At 35.9% G+C, this 15447-nt stretch overlaps 1 protein-coding gene across 1 annotated transcript in view; it reads left to right on the top strand.

Moving 5' to 3' along the window:
- The first annotated feature begins 14865 nt into the window (after positions 1–14865).
- Positions 14866–15447, top strand: part of LOC113058658 (stAR-related lipid transfer protein 13-like) — a 65252-nt gene continuing 64670 nt past the window's right edge. The window contains exon 1 of the mRNA XM_026226768.1: positions 14866–15048. The gene's annotated coding sequence lies outside the window, so the exon portion shown is untranslated. The remainder of the gene's footprint in view (positions 15049–15447) is intronic.

Genomic DNA, 15447 nt, shown 5'->3' with positions numbered 1-15447 from the left:
ACTGAAGTGAATGGAGCTTTTGTTTTTAATTGATAATTTTATTTATATATATATATATATATTATATATATATATATATATATATATATATATATATATATATATGAAATTATCAATTAAAAACAAAAGCTCCATTCACTTCAGTAAACGGCTAACAGACAATGAATGAGTATATATTCATATATATATATATATATATATATATATATATATTTTTTTTTTTTTTCTCAGATTTTTCAGTTTTAGTTTATGATTATTAATGTTCATTAATAAAGTGAATTTTATTAATTGGGGGCAGTTGCTAAATCAAGACCTATAAATGTCTGTATTTACAATGTTTTTGGTTTAGATATACAGTTCATAAAAGTAATTGCCAATTATCTTTCATTTAATGTTATTCAAACAATTCCGCAGCCCATATTTGTACAGACGTCATATCTTCTCCATCATCATGTTGCCCAATCATATGTCAGTTATCCACCCACTCTCTGTATTTTCTCCCGAAATGTTGTGTTTGAACAGTGTGACCCATAACGTGCTGCTCTCATCGTCCCTAAAATATTGGCATTCTCAGTCTAACCACAAATGAAATGAATGTGTATCCTCCTTTTACAGCTCTTTATGTGGCGTTATCTCTGCTTACCTTCTGGAGTGGGGGCCTTATGTTTACAGAAGAGGCCCAAAATGTTCCCGTGCCTTGCCTAAGGCTGTTGATTTAAATCCAAATACCATTCTTCAGATACTTGTGCTGTTATATCATACAGCCAGTCTGTGTTGTGCATCTGTTGAAGCAGGCTGGCGGAGTGGTGTATGCCACCTTACATAAAGGATCCTTCAAATGCACAACCAGTCAACAACGACACATGAGCTGTGATGAGAGAGAATGCCAGGTTCATTCACTTATTGTAAATAAGCAGCATCACTCAGTTAATTCGAATATGTGAACTACTGTATAAAGTCGGTTTTAATAATAAAAATATTTGACTCATGTTCATGTAATTCCAAACCCGCATGACATTCTTTCTTACGTGGGACAACAAAGGAGATGTTTAGTAGAAAGCCCGAGCTGCTCTTTTCCATGCAATGAGAAGTGAATGGTGACAAAGGGTTGTTAAGCTCTGAGACAGATGAAACCACAATGTAAAAATAACCCTACAAATAATTAGTAAAACAATTTGATGTAGAAACAGTTTTCACTCAGAAATACGTTTAATTAATAATTACAAAGAAATTGCATTGAATTAAATGTGAAAATTTGAAGAAGAAATTGTATTTTCTCTGATATTCTTTGATTTATTCCTAACTTTGAAAAATATTTTTTTACAGTTATGACAGTTTATGGAAAATCCAATTCTGTTGAAAAACATAAGTCGAATGCATTTGGGTGCGACGTGAGTAGATGGAGATGTACTTTTCCATCAATGTTATTTAGTGTTTCGGTTCAGGCAAAACTACAAAAGGTTAGTGCAAGCTTGATGGTTAAAGATCTGACCTGCTAACCCAAAGGTTGTAGGTTCAAAGCCCGCAAGGTGCGACAGATGAACCAAGAGTTATGGAGATCACATTTAGCCACTGTGTCCTTGAGCAAAATGTTTAACCCTTACTTTATTCTGGGGATTTGTTCCTGTTCTAAGCATGCTGGTAGTTCCTTTAGATAAGAAGGTGTCTGCATAATGACAAATTGACTTTTAAGTGCGTTAGGTCCCTAAGTTGAGCTGGGTGGAAATCTCTTCAGATGTGTTGAGGATGAGCTGTCACAGTTCAGTCCCTCCAGCACATCCTCCTTGGTATGTATCACCTTCACCTACATGTTGAAACGGTGCCCTGTTTGCTCAAAGCGTGCTCTGGAATGATTGTCCATTGAACAGATCATATATTCAATGTTTCATTTTCAGCACGGCCCCTTAGAATTTTTTCTTGGTGTCTTTCCCTGCCAGTCGAGAGGTTGGAATTGGTTTCCACACCTGCAACTCATATACTATGAGAAAAGGCACTGTATTTTGGGTCTGGAAGTTCATAAAGTTTTTTTTTTATTTTTATTAATACTTTTTTCTCTACATGATTATAGAGTATGCATTTATTTTTATATCAGATGAGTACTGTTAAGTTCTATATTCTAAACAAATAATAGAAAATGACTTATTCAGACATCATGCTATAGTAAGGCTAAGTGACTGCTAAAACTTTGCCATCCAAAAACAGGGTTATTATAATTAAACTTAACTAAAAATATAAACCTTGAAGCTATATGCAATTAAATGGTATTTGAATTTAACTTGATTTACTAAAGTAACCAAAACCAAATAAAATTATACAAATATATAGACATCTAAAAAGACAAAAACACAGAACAAAATTTCTAAAACTTTAACTAAAATGAAAATGGCGATAGAAAATACAAAAAAAGAAAATGCACTTAAATTTAAACTTTAAAAACATTGCTAAATTATAAGATATGATATAAATAATAATAAAACCCAACCCATACAGAAGCATTTTTGCCCCATATCTTGAATATTAGGGGCATATAACTGTATTTTAATAGGCAAAAAAAAAAAAATTATGTGAATTCAGAGGGTGTACTTTTGGACTAAAAGCTGAATTTTTCTTTTTTATGTGTTTCGGCTGTTCATTTACATGACTTTGGCTTTTTGGAGGCCTGAAAATGCAAACCTTTGAAAATGGGTTTTAAAATCAAGTTTTTGAAAACAGGACATTATTGTCTCCATGTAAACTACAAAAATGCAATTTTGAGGAAATGGTGAGAAAGTGCCAAGAAAAAGTGCAAGAGAAAGTGCCAAGAAATTGATCGTGCCTGGACGTACGTGTGCGCTACAAGACAAAAACTGTTTGTGCTGTAAGTAAACCCTCCGAAGCATGAAGCACACTGAGATGCGGTCTCAGGTGGAGAAGTTGCTCCTCTTATTAAAACACAGCAAATGAAACTGCAAATTGAATGAGCACATTCACCTTCCCATGCTTCAGTTATTTAATCGCAGAGAACTATAGCCTCATAATGAAACTGCATGGTACAATCAATTTGCCAGCTTACAGCAAATCACATCAACAAGAGAACTCTTTATCTATTTATTTTTCTCAGCTAGCATCTTATTTTATGTAGGTTTGGTTTCAAACGGTTCGCTCATTTAGAGTGGTGAGTCACACTGTAGCTTTGATACACATGAGAGAGAGGCAGCTGTCTTGTTCAGTTGCTGTAGATGAGTGTGGCTGGTTTGGTGGATGGAACAATAAAACAGACAGGTGCTCTCCTGGCAGATCTGCCTCAGTCTCACACAGGCTGCATCTCAATGCCTCCCCCAGCAGGCCTTTCTATGGCCTCTCAGGCTGTCAGGCAGAACCAATAAATCTTGCTGAGAGATTATGCACTGCTGTTTGGTTGGCCTGTTTTTTTTTTTTTTTTTTTTTTTTTTTTCTATTTGGAAACATTTGCAGTGACATGATAAAGGAAGTGGAACGAGATGTGCATTAAAGGAAGAGCTCACCCAAACATCTGTCAATAATTATTCTTTTTTTTTTTTTTTAAATGAACATGCTCTTCTTTTCTGTATTCCTTAAAATGTAAAAATGTATTGCAAAAACAAAAAGCCAAATATCATGTTGATAGCTTGAACTTGTTTTACTCCCCAAAACTACACTCACCTAAAGCATTATTAGGAACACCATACTAATACTGTGTTTTGACCCCCTTTTCGCCTACAGAACTGCCTTAATTCTACGTGGCATTGATTCAACAACGTGCGGAAAGCATTCTTTAGAAATGTTGGCCCATAAAGCCAAACCGGTTTGAAACAACAAGACTTTTTTTCTGTTGAACTGTTCCTTTAAAGTGTATGACAAACAAGATGCAAATTGGCGCTCTCTTGAATAATGTTTGCATATATTTCAAATGATTGAATTGCTTGTGTGTATACCTTTATTTATGTGCCCTCTTTTTCAGAACAGGTGATTCAAATTAGCAGTATCTACAATGTCCCACAAAGCCTTGAAAGTCACCTTTTAACTTGAAAGAAAACTTAATTTCTTGCAGTGTCTACAGTGACCTTTTGGTTTCATGTTTTTTATGCCTTTACAATTATCAGGGTTTTTATCAGCGTGAAACACAACAGAGTGCTACTCGCTTGTGTTTTCTGATGAACTTGAAAGGAATGTTTCCTGTTGAATTGATTGATGGAGCTTTTGATCGTAGAATCACAGTTGCCGCAAATACTGAAGCCTGGCACAGAAACTGATGAATTGTAAGTAATTAGCCTTGGAAATTAAATGTACAACATCGTTATAATTTTCAGAGCAAACTCAAATGACTCACATTTACTCTTCATTCAAATGTCTTTACCTGGACAGTGATGGATACTTAAATGTGACTCAGCTGATCAGTGGCCAACCACTTCATGCTTTAATGAAGATTCACCGTGGGCTGAAAAGCGTGTTACAAGTGTTCACAGCTGTGTGCTGCGTGTGCCTGGGTCCCTGTTGAAACAAGCTTGGTCTTTGTGAACCCAGCAGAACCTGAAGCTGAAGTTATCAGCTGCTTGTCTAATCAGACCCCTTCTATGACCTCCCGTGCTACTGTTATTGAGTCAATAAGAATGAGAGATCCGGCTCTAGATGTGCATGTATTGCCAACATGACTCGGTGGCTAACATGAATGTCTTGTATTCCCTGTCCAGGCTGACGTCTGTGTTTATAAGTATGGATGGAATGCAGTGGTTCATCGCTAATATAAAGATAACCTTGTGTTTTCAGGCAGCAGTTGTACCTTTTACATTGCATTTCTGCATTTGAGGGTTATAAAGCATATCTGTTTATCTGGAGCTGTTTATGTAAAATCAAAATGCATTCTATAGTATTAAACAGAGGTGTTCAGGCATCACCAGAGTGAGTTCTGTGTGAAATAGAGGGGAGTAACAGATTTCAGTAACATCAGATTTGGTAAAGCCATTCTGTGTGAAAGAGAGGGAAACAGATTTTAGTAGATTCTAATGTTGCCTTGTCAAGTTTGGTGACCCTGCTGTATGTCTGTAGCTGTTTATAGAAAACAAAAATGCTTTCTTGACTATGAAACAAAGGAAACGAATCATTTGATGTAACCGGATCTTCTTGAACCATTTCACCAAATCGAACTGAATCGTTTGAAATGGTTCACGTCTCCAATAGCATTAATCCACAAATGAATTAAGCTGTTAACTTTTTTAATGTGGCTGACACTCCCTCTGAGTTTAAACAAACCAATATCCCAGAGTAATTCATGTACTCAAACAGTACACTCACTGAACTGCTGTGAAGAGAGAACTGAAGATGAACACCGAGCCGAGCCAGATAACGAATGAACGATTGACTCATTCTCGAGTCAAGAACCGTTTCTGTCAGGCGTGTCCGATTCGTGAACCGAGGAGCTGATGATGATTGGTGATGAACTGATTCTGTGCTAATGTTCTTAAACCGAAGGCTTGAATCAAGGGCAACTATCGCCAATGATGTCATTACAAGAAGAACCGGTTACATCGAGTGATTCGTTCGCTAAACGGATATCGCTAAACCGCAGTGTTTTGAACTCGCTCACAACAGACCTGGAAGAGAAGACAATGCTGAATAAAGTCGTAGTTTTTGCTACTTTTGGACAAAAATTTATTTTCGATGCTTCAAAATATTCTAACTCTGATGTCACATGGACTACTTTGAAGATGTTTTTCTTACCTTTCTGGACATGGACAGTATACCGTACACACAGCTTCAATGGAGGGACTAAAAGCTCTCGGACTAAATCAAAAATATCTTAAACTGTGTTCCAAAGATGAACGGAGGTCACACGGGTTTGGAACGAGTTATTAATGACATAATTTTCATTTTTGGGTGAACTATCCCTTTAATGTTCCCTCTGTGCTCATTTAGCTTGAAATTCGCTGTTGGAGTTAGATTTATTATGATGCAGTCATTGAGGATTGTAATTTAAGAATATTTTAGTGCATATAAAAAAGTGAATGTTGCATGTGATGATGAAATAACATAAAATTCTACTTTTTAGAAAACTACCTGCTTGATGGTGTTGGCCATCACAGCCCATGTTCCCCCACGTCTGCCGCTTCCTTTCAGTAGAAGGAATTTGCTCTGTGATTTTGCCCATTGACTGAACAAGTTAAGGCAGGTAAGGCTGCAGTGTGTTTGTAAAGTGAATTAATTTGCTCTTCATTGCATTGAATATTCCTGACATGCTGCGTTTTTCTCTGACGAACCCCTCAGAGGTCACATAAACACACATAACCGCTCCGCATGCCATATCTAGCTGATAATCACAGAGAGACTGTGAAAATAACAGGGTTTCTGCTGTCTCTTGTGCTGATAATCAGTCAGTACTTGACCGTCCATCATCACACACAGTCATCTGCTCATAAAAGTCTACTGTGTAAAAAAAGTTCATGTTCAATTTGAGGTTACAGTATTGTTCAAAATAATAGCAGTACAATGTGACTAACCAGAATAATCAAGGTTTTTAGTATATTTTTTATTGCTACGTGGCAAACAAGTTACCAGTAGGTTCAGTAGATTGTCAGAAAACAAACAAGACCCAGCATTCATGATATGCACGCTCTTAAGGCTGTGCAATTGGGCAATTAGTTGAAAGGGGTGTGTTAAAAAAAATAGCAGTGTCTACCTTTGACTGTACAAACTCAAAACTATTTTGTACAAACATTTTTTTTTCTGGGATTTAGCAATCCTGTGAATCACTAAACTAATATTTAGTTGTATGACCACAGTTTTTTAAAACTGCTTGACATCTGTGTGGCATGGAGTCAACCAACTTGTGGCACCTCTCAGCTGTTATTCCACTCCATGATTCTTTAACAACATTCCACAATTCATTCACATTTCTTGGTTTTGGTTCAGAAACAGCATTTTTGATATCACCCCACAAGTTCTCAATTGGATTAAGGTCTGGAGATTGGGCTGGCCACTCCATAACATTAATTTTGTTTGTTTGGAACCAAGACTTTGCCCGTTTACTAGTGTGTTTTGGGTCTTTGTCTTGTTGAAACAACCATTTCAAGGGCATGTCCTCTTCAGCATAGGGCAACATGACCTCTTCAAGTATTTTAACACATGCAAACTGATCCATGATCCCTGGTATGCGATAAATAGGCCCAACACCATAGTAGGAGAAACATGCCCATATCATGATGCTTGCACCTCCATGCTTCACTGTCTTCACTGTGTACTGTGGCTTGAATTCAGAGTTTGGGGGTCGTCTCACAAACTGCCTGTGGCCCTTGGACCCAAAAAGAACAATTTTACTCTCATCAGTCCACAAAATGTTCCTCCATTTCTCTTTAGGCCAGTTGATGTGTTCTTTGGCAAATTGTAACCTCTTCTGCACATGCCTTTTTTTTAACAGAGGGACTTTGCGGGGGATTCTTGAAAATAGATTAGCTTCACACAGACGTCTTCTAACTGTCACAGTACTTACAGGTAACTCCAGACTGTCTTTGATCATCCTGGAGGTGATCATTGGCTGAGCCTTTGCCATTCTGGTTATTCTTCTATCCATTTTGATGGTTGTCTTCCGTTTTCTTCCACGTCTCTCTGGTTTTGCTCTCCATTTTAAGGCATTGGAGATCATTTTAGCTGAACAGCCTATCATTTTTTGCACCTCTTTATAGGTTTTCCCCTCTCTAATCAACTTTTTAATCAAAGTATGCTGTTCTTCTGAACAATGTCTTGAACGACCCATTTTCCTCAGCTTTCAAATGCATGTTCAACAAGTGTTGGCTTCATCCTTAAATAGGGGCCACCTGATTCACACCTGTTTCTTCACAAAATTGATGACCTCAGTGATTGAATGCCACACTGCTATTTTTTTGAACACACCCCTTTCAACTAATTCAACTAATTGCCCAATTGCACAGCCTTAAGAGCGTGCATATCATGAATGCTGGGTCTCATTTGTTTTCTGAGAATCTACTGAACCTACTGGTAACTTGTTTGCCACGTAGCAATAAAAAATATACGAAAAACCTTGATTATTCTGGTTAGTCACATTGTACTGCTATTATTTTGAACAATACTGTATATGTGGCTCCCCAGTTATAGGAGATACCATTTAACAAGCAACCAACACTTTTTATTGCTATAACAATATTTTAAATATATTTTTTAGTGATATTTATTAGTTGACAAGTGTTATCATGTTTATACCTTTTTATATATTGTCAAAAATTGGCACTTTTTCATTAATTCATTCAGTTATTCATTCATTTATGCCTTCTATCATTCATGTATTATTTGTTCATTTATTCATTTATCTGTTTATGTATGTTCAATTTGTGCATTTGTATGTGTATTTATCTGTCTTTAACAGTCACCTTTCTTTTTGGACCATTAATCAGCAAATCCTTGGTAAGCATTGTAGGTATAAAGGTCACAGTGCTCACTACAAAAACTCCTTGATCACATTTCTTTTCAAGTGGATTTCAGTTTGAATGGAACATTGTTTTCCATCCATTTCCTCAGAACATTTTTTAACATGATAGATGGCTGTTATTGTGTGGACAGGATAATCAGCCAACTACATAAAAGTGAATGTCAACTTTACACAACATTTTAGAATCCTTTGACAACAAAACAAGTTTGTGCAAAGCTTTGATAATAGTTGCACAATTTATCAATTGGACAGAAATTTAGATATTATTTGATCAAATTGTTCTCTTAAAAATAAATTTTTGGCATTGATTGTTTCATGAAGAACCTTTTACATTCATGAAATTGTTCCATTTTACAAAAGATTCTTTATGGTGACAAAAAAGGTTCTTTAATTTATCCAACCATTCTTTACACTTTGAAAATATGGCTCTTTTAAGAACTGTTGACTGAAAATTATTCTTCTAAGACATCGCTGCAAAATCACCCATTTGGAACAGTTATTTTTAAGAATGTATTGCTGACTTTATTTACATATTTAAGGTGGCACTGTCTTCTTAACTCTTCATAAGAAATGTTGCTGACTCATAGTCATAAAAGAACTAGTAGTCTGAGCTATTCCTTCAGCATTTGCTCTTTTAGTCCTTTTATTTCGAAGCATTTTCCATTAAAACTCGTGTTTTCAGCTGGTGCCAGAGGGGCATCTAAAGGCCCCAGCGGTTCCCTGCTATTGGTTTTACAATGAATCTGGAAATCTATAAACCCCGAAAGCACAGATGAGGGAAAATATCAACACTGAGGTTTCTTATAATCCCCTTGGGAAGTCACCAACCAATCATGTTGTCATGAAAATAGGAGTGAGTCCGCTGCACAGCCGGAGCAATGACACTGCTCTGGTTATTCATAAATCTGTGGAATGTTGCCATCTATTGCCACATGGCCTAAAATATGGGTAGAAATTCATAAAATATGGGATGCTGGAGATTTGATGGAATGTAAATGTAAACCCCAACCAATATTTAAGACCTGAGATATTTCAAAAATGTTCCTGCATAAATGTGTCTTCCAGAAACTGCTAACAGGAAAATCTACTGGTGCAATATACATACAATGGAGCTCTGTAAAATCAGCAAAATGGTATGCTTACTGAACGCTTGTTAGCATTAGTGTTATTGCTAGCTTCTTGAAGTGAACTAATCCATTTGAAAGTCAGCAGCAAATGCTTGTAATAGTAATCATTTACCAACGTTGCTCATCAGGGAACACTTTGGGTCCACTGAGCAGATGGACTCAAACTGAGAGATGCCAGCTAAAGACATGAGGTTGATCAGTCAGCACAATCTCCTGATGGGACGTCTGTGATGCCATATGCATCAGATCTGACTCCAGTGATGTGCTTTCTTCATAACAGGCTTCTTACTAATTTGGTTTCTTTTCTTTCGTTTCCCCCACTTTTTTCCCCTGGTTGAAAATCAGCAATAAATAAATAAATAAATTAATTAATTAATTATAATAATAATAATGATAATGATAATGATAATAATAATAATAATAATAATAATAATAATAATAATAAGAAGAAGAAGATAAAGAAAATAAATTAATAGATAAATAATAATAATAATAATAATAATAATAATAATAATAATAATAATAATTCTAAACATCTTTAAAATAAGGTTTTACCTTAGAAATAATACTTATTTTTAAAGAAAGTGTCTTGACTTATGTAATTTGTGAATATTTAGGTTTAATGTTTCAAACACTAACCACTAAATACTATTTTAACTGAACTGAGCTGGATGATGACATCATTGAATTAAATGATGAACTGCCCTTTATTGACACATTATTTTCCTATTTAATGCTGTTCAGTTGCTTTGTTACAATCTGTTTTGTTAAAAGCAGTATATAAATAAAGGTCACATGACAAAATTTAGCAAATGTAGTAATAATAATAATAATAATAATAATAATAATAATAATAATAATAATAATAATAATAATAATAAATAATAATAAACAATTTAAACTACCTTCTGTGAAAATGTCCTGAAATTAATTGTTTCTTTTTTGCCATTTTTTTTTTTGTTTTGAAAGTTTTGCTGGAAAACAGGCAAACACAGTTTATCCAATACAATATAATTTGCAACCGACCCATTCCAAGTAGTGGTTCTCTAAAGTGGCCTGAAAGGGAGCAGCGATTAACTCTTGTTGCAGTGATATCTTTATCTTCAGTTTTGGAATCATAAACAGCTTTAAAATCCTCCTTGCATGCTCTTATGTGTTCAGCAGCAAAAATACAGCATCTCAGCACCTTTTCTGGTACTGAAGTCATGTACAACATCCCTTAACCTTATGTTTTAGAAGCAATTGCTTGGATAACAAAGTGAGATCTTTGATCCATTGCCTCTTCTTGAGTCTGACAGCCTTAGCTAATGCGAAACCCAAGGCCGATGAGTTAGTTGCTACCGAGGGCATTAAGTTAGATTTATAAGGATGAGTGGAGTGTCTTAGGATGCAGACTGAACTGGAGTGTGAGTTAAGGAGATAATGTGGAACACCTGCCTATGCTTTCTGGAATGTCGGGAATCTGTCCGAGAAATGAAATGGAATTGGGATATTGAGTCAAAGATAAAGGCATTGCAGGAATGTTTTAACAAGTTGTGTTTCTGGTGTGTTTTTTATTCATCTTTTTTTAGAGGTACATTAATGTTACATAAGCGTCTGTATCTCAAGGTTTAGTGTGGGATGAGGCTAGTTGGAAGTGCTGGAGGTTAAATGCCATTTGAGCATGAAAATATTGCGCAAAACATTCACTATTATAAACGCACCAATGCTCCAGTGTCACCCGGTATATTCAGACATGCCTGTCTCTGTCTTTAGTTGGGTTAAGCTTCATAATCTTTGCTTGTAAAAGAGTAAATATAAACACAATAACACCATTTCCACATTAATCTTTGGAATGCTGCTTGGCAAATGCTTTGACTTTTTCGAGTTAAACTCTCCTGCTCTAGCTTGTTGTGATTGAACTTTATTATTATTATTAGCACTCTGACATTTAAATTTGCATATTAAAATGCAAAGAAATATTTTGAAGAGTATTTGTTTTTGAAATTAACAGTGTATCTTGTTTATACTCATGCATAGATATCACTAATAACAAGACGACTAAGATATTTGCGAAAAGGAACAAAACCGATCTGTGTTGTATGGAGGTATGTAAATATTTTTAGATTTAACGAGATGCTTCCTACTTGAGGTGCTGTCAATATCTTATGGCAGATTGTGGGGGTTGACAAATAGATCATGCTGGATGTGTCTATATGGCTGACATCTCATCTTACTGAATTAAAAACAGCTCTTCCTCAAGAGAGCACATGATTTTTATAAACATTTTGGAGATTTTATTTGCAGCTTGGTGATTACTTCAGGAATTCTTATGCAATATCCCAAAATTCACATAAAAATATATTAGTGGAAACTTAGCAAATGTATTTTCTGACAATAAATGACTTATGAGCCAGTTCTTTTTAAAGGAATAGTTCATCCAAAAATTAAAATTTGCTGAACATTTACTCAACCTTCAGGTCGTCCAAGATGTAGATGAGTTTGTTTCTTCTTCTGAACAGATTTGAAGTAATTTAGCATTACATCACTTGCTCACGCTCATTCAGACGGCACCCATTCACTGGTGAGCAAGTGATGTGATACAAAATGTCTCCAAATCAGTTCCTATGAAGAACAAAACATAGAGAATCCAAGAAACAAGGCTGCTTTTCAGCACCGGAGCAAAGAGTTACATGAAGATCCAGCTGTGTTTAATCCGGACCCCCACAGTGCGAAGAAGGGTCACAACACCTCCAGGACTCCACCGCTGAAAATAAAGACATCTATTCACACTGTCCTGCCTGTCTCTCAGCCTGCTGCTGCTTTTCATCTGTTGTCCTTGTGGTGACCCCCATGTAATACAGACTGGTGGTGATACTGTATAAACCCTCTCTTTTCGAGAAGGTCTTGCTTTATTCTTGCTTGAGCGGCTTTGAAGATTTTGGAGACTCAGAGTCAATTTTGGCAGAACCCATGGCTATGCTGAGCCTGCTTTGGCTGCAGTTCAGTGGTTCTTTATTTGAATTATTTTGTTGGTAATGAATTATGAGGGTTATTACCATGCCTAATAATATCAAATGGATTTAAAAAAGAAAATGTCCATTTCACGAAAATGCACTTAAATAGTGGATAGAGCTTTTAGAAGCAACTTATGTTTTCTTTGTAATTTTACGGAAAAAATCTATTAGGAATTTATGCATTTTTATTTTTATTTCTTTCAGTGCATGGACATATATATATATATATATATATATATATATATATATATACATATATATATATATATATACAGGTGAACATCATTCACTTTTTTCTTCAGAAAATGTTAATATATGACCTTTTATGTAAAAGATTCTAGTTAAAGGTTTATGATTGCTTCAGGTGTATAAAGTATAAATATGGTACTTTGGCAACATTCAAGTGACAGTTATCATTTATAATTTATTAGTCAGAGAGTTTCAAGTTTCAAACATATTTCATGTTATTTATTTATTATTATTATTATTTATATCAGAAATATTAAATTGCTAATGAGGCCCTTATTTTTGGACCAACAAAAAATGGGTACCTTCTTTGAGTAATGTGAAAGCATTGTTGTGCTTAGCATAGTGGTTGCAGGCAGAATAGTTTTATGAATGAAGGGGATCCTTCGCTTTCTCCCTCTGCTTTCCTCTCTCTGTCACTAGACGGGGTCAGCAGCAGTCTGTGTTGATTTGTGACCGTTGCTTCCTCTAGGGTGAACTAGGGCAGTGGTGAATAAGCGAGCTGATGGATGTTTCTCAAACACAGAAGGAAATGCAGGGGTAATTTAGGACAAGAGAACATCAGTATTGAAGTTTTTATATGAGGTGCCTGAACAGATAAATGTAAACAACTGGGGGAAGGTGCATGTGTCAGAAACATGGATAAACCAATCTATGTCTAAAGTTTTATAAGCATTCTTTTATTAAATGCTTCAATTGGGATGGTTTCATAAGCATTTTATAAATTATTTTTACTTACTGTATACATTTTAAGATGACTTTTAAGTGATTTTAAATGATTTATTTTATGAATGTCGTTTTAAAAAATGTAATTAACTGTGTATATATATATATATATATATATATATATATATACAGTACAGACCAAAAGTTTGGACTCACCTTCTTATTCAAAGAGTTTTCTTTATTTTCATGACTATGAAAATTGTAGATTCACACTGAAGGCATCAAAACTATGAATTAACACATGTGGAATTATATATGGAATTATATACGTAACAAAAAAGTGTGAAACAACTGAAAATATGTCATATTCTAGGTTCTTCAAAGTAGCCACCTTTTGCTTTGATTACTGCTTTGCACACTCTTGGCATTCTCTTGATGAGCTTCAAGAGGTAGTCACCTGAAATGGTCTTCCAACAGTCTTGAAGGAGTTCCCCGAAAGATGCTTAGCACTTGTTGGCCCTTTTGCCTTCCGTCTGCGGTCCAGCTCACCCCTAAACCATCTCGATTGGGTTCAGGTCCGGTGATTGTGGAGGCCAGGTCATCTGGCGCAGCACTCCATCACTCTCCTTCTTGGTCAAATAGCCCTTGATGCCTTCAGTGTGACTCATGAAAATAAAGAAAACTCTTTGAATGAGAAGGTGTGTCCAAACTTTTGGTCTGTACTGTACATATATAATAAGGTTTAGAAGTTTTTTATTTATTTATTGTAGAATTCCAGTTCTACCTAGAAATAAGCATTGTGGCCCTTAAATTGTCACTTGGTTATCTCTAAAGTGCTCTTGAATTTAGTTCCAGATCATTATTTGTGATACTAAGGTCCCCTGGAAACCAATCTTAAGTACCTTGAAAAACGCTGTCTCATTGACTTATCCCCTAGGATTTGGACACAGCCGCAGAGCTTCCTGGGTGATCCGGACAGTACAGCCAGAGGCAAAAACCATGGTAAAGTAAAATATCTCATTTTCTTTCTTATTCTATCCATTCCTTTCATTTTGAAAGTATCTGTATGGCTTTCTGTGGGTTTGCTGGTGGCGTAACCTGGAATGCATCCAGGGGGCAGAGCCATACAATGAGACATGGATCTGTTCTCCTTCACAATTAAAGCCAGTGCAGGCCATTTACATCCAAATATGCTGTATGCAGGCCTTGTTTACACAACAGTATCTCTCTCTTCCTCTCTCTCTCTCACCCTTTCCCCTTAGCCGTAACTCCTCCTCCAAACCATCATTCTAACAACTATACATTCTTCCTCCCCTTTCCACTCTTAATCTGAATGACTTAGTCACTGCATGCTGAGGCTTCCCGTTGCCTGTGGGGATTTTGGGGAATTTGTGATGACAGCACCTCTACCCCCGCGGAGGAGTTGTCTTGAATATCCAAGGAGAAGAGGCGAAAGAGGCGCTCACAAAGGCTGATTGCTTCCACTCTTAGATTTAATGGGACCTTAGACACTTTTCACGCTCCTCATCATGACCATGATAGTGGTTGGAATTCCCAGCACACTCTGAAGAACTCTGAGGTGAGATGGCCCTAATTTTTTTAACATGCAGAAGTCAGTCTGTAGGGCAGAGACGTCAGCTTCAGTGCTGACCTGCTGGAGATTCTTCAGTGCAGGTGGATGATGTTAAAATACAGAAGTTAAAATACATAGCTTGAAGTCGCTTTGGATGAATACATTTAAAGTTTAATGTGCTTCTGAATGTGAAAGTGAAATGTCAGGACTCGCTGGCAAATGTTACATATGCTTTCAACATCTTTGGACGGGTAGTTCATATGTTCTGTGGTGTGACATTATGCATTTACTGCATCTAAAACTATTTTAAATAGCATTTTGTTAGTCGTTTTATAATTATTTATGCATGCAGTTTGACTTATTCAAGAAAGGACTACATAACAGAAGCCTGCTAATAAAAATAAG

This window comes from Carassius auratus, chromosome 40 (genome assembly GCF_003368295.1).
Source record: "Carassius auratus strain Wakin chromosome 40, ASM336829v1, whole genome shotgun sequence".
NCBI lineage: Eukaryota > Metazoa > Chordata > Actinopteri > Cypriniformes > Cyprinidae > Carassius > Carassius auratus.
Note: the sequence above shows the minus strand (reverse complement) of the source record. Positions and strands in the feature narration are given on the sequence as shown.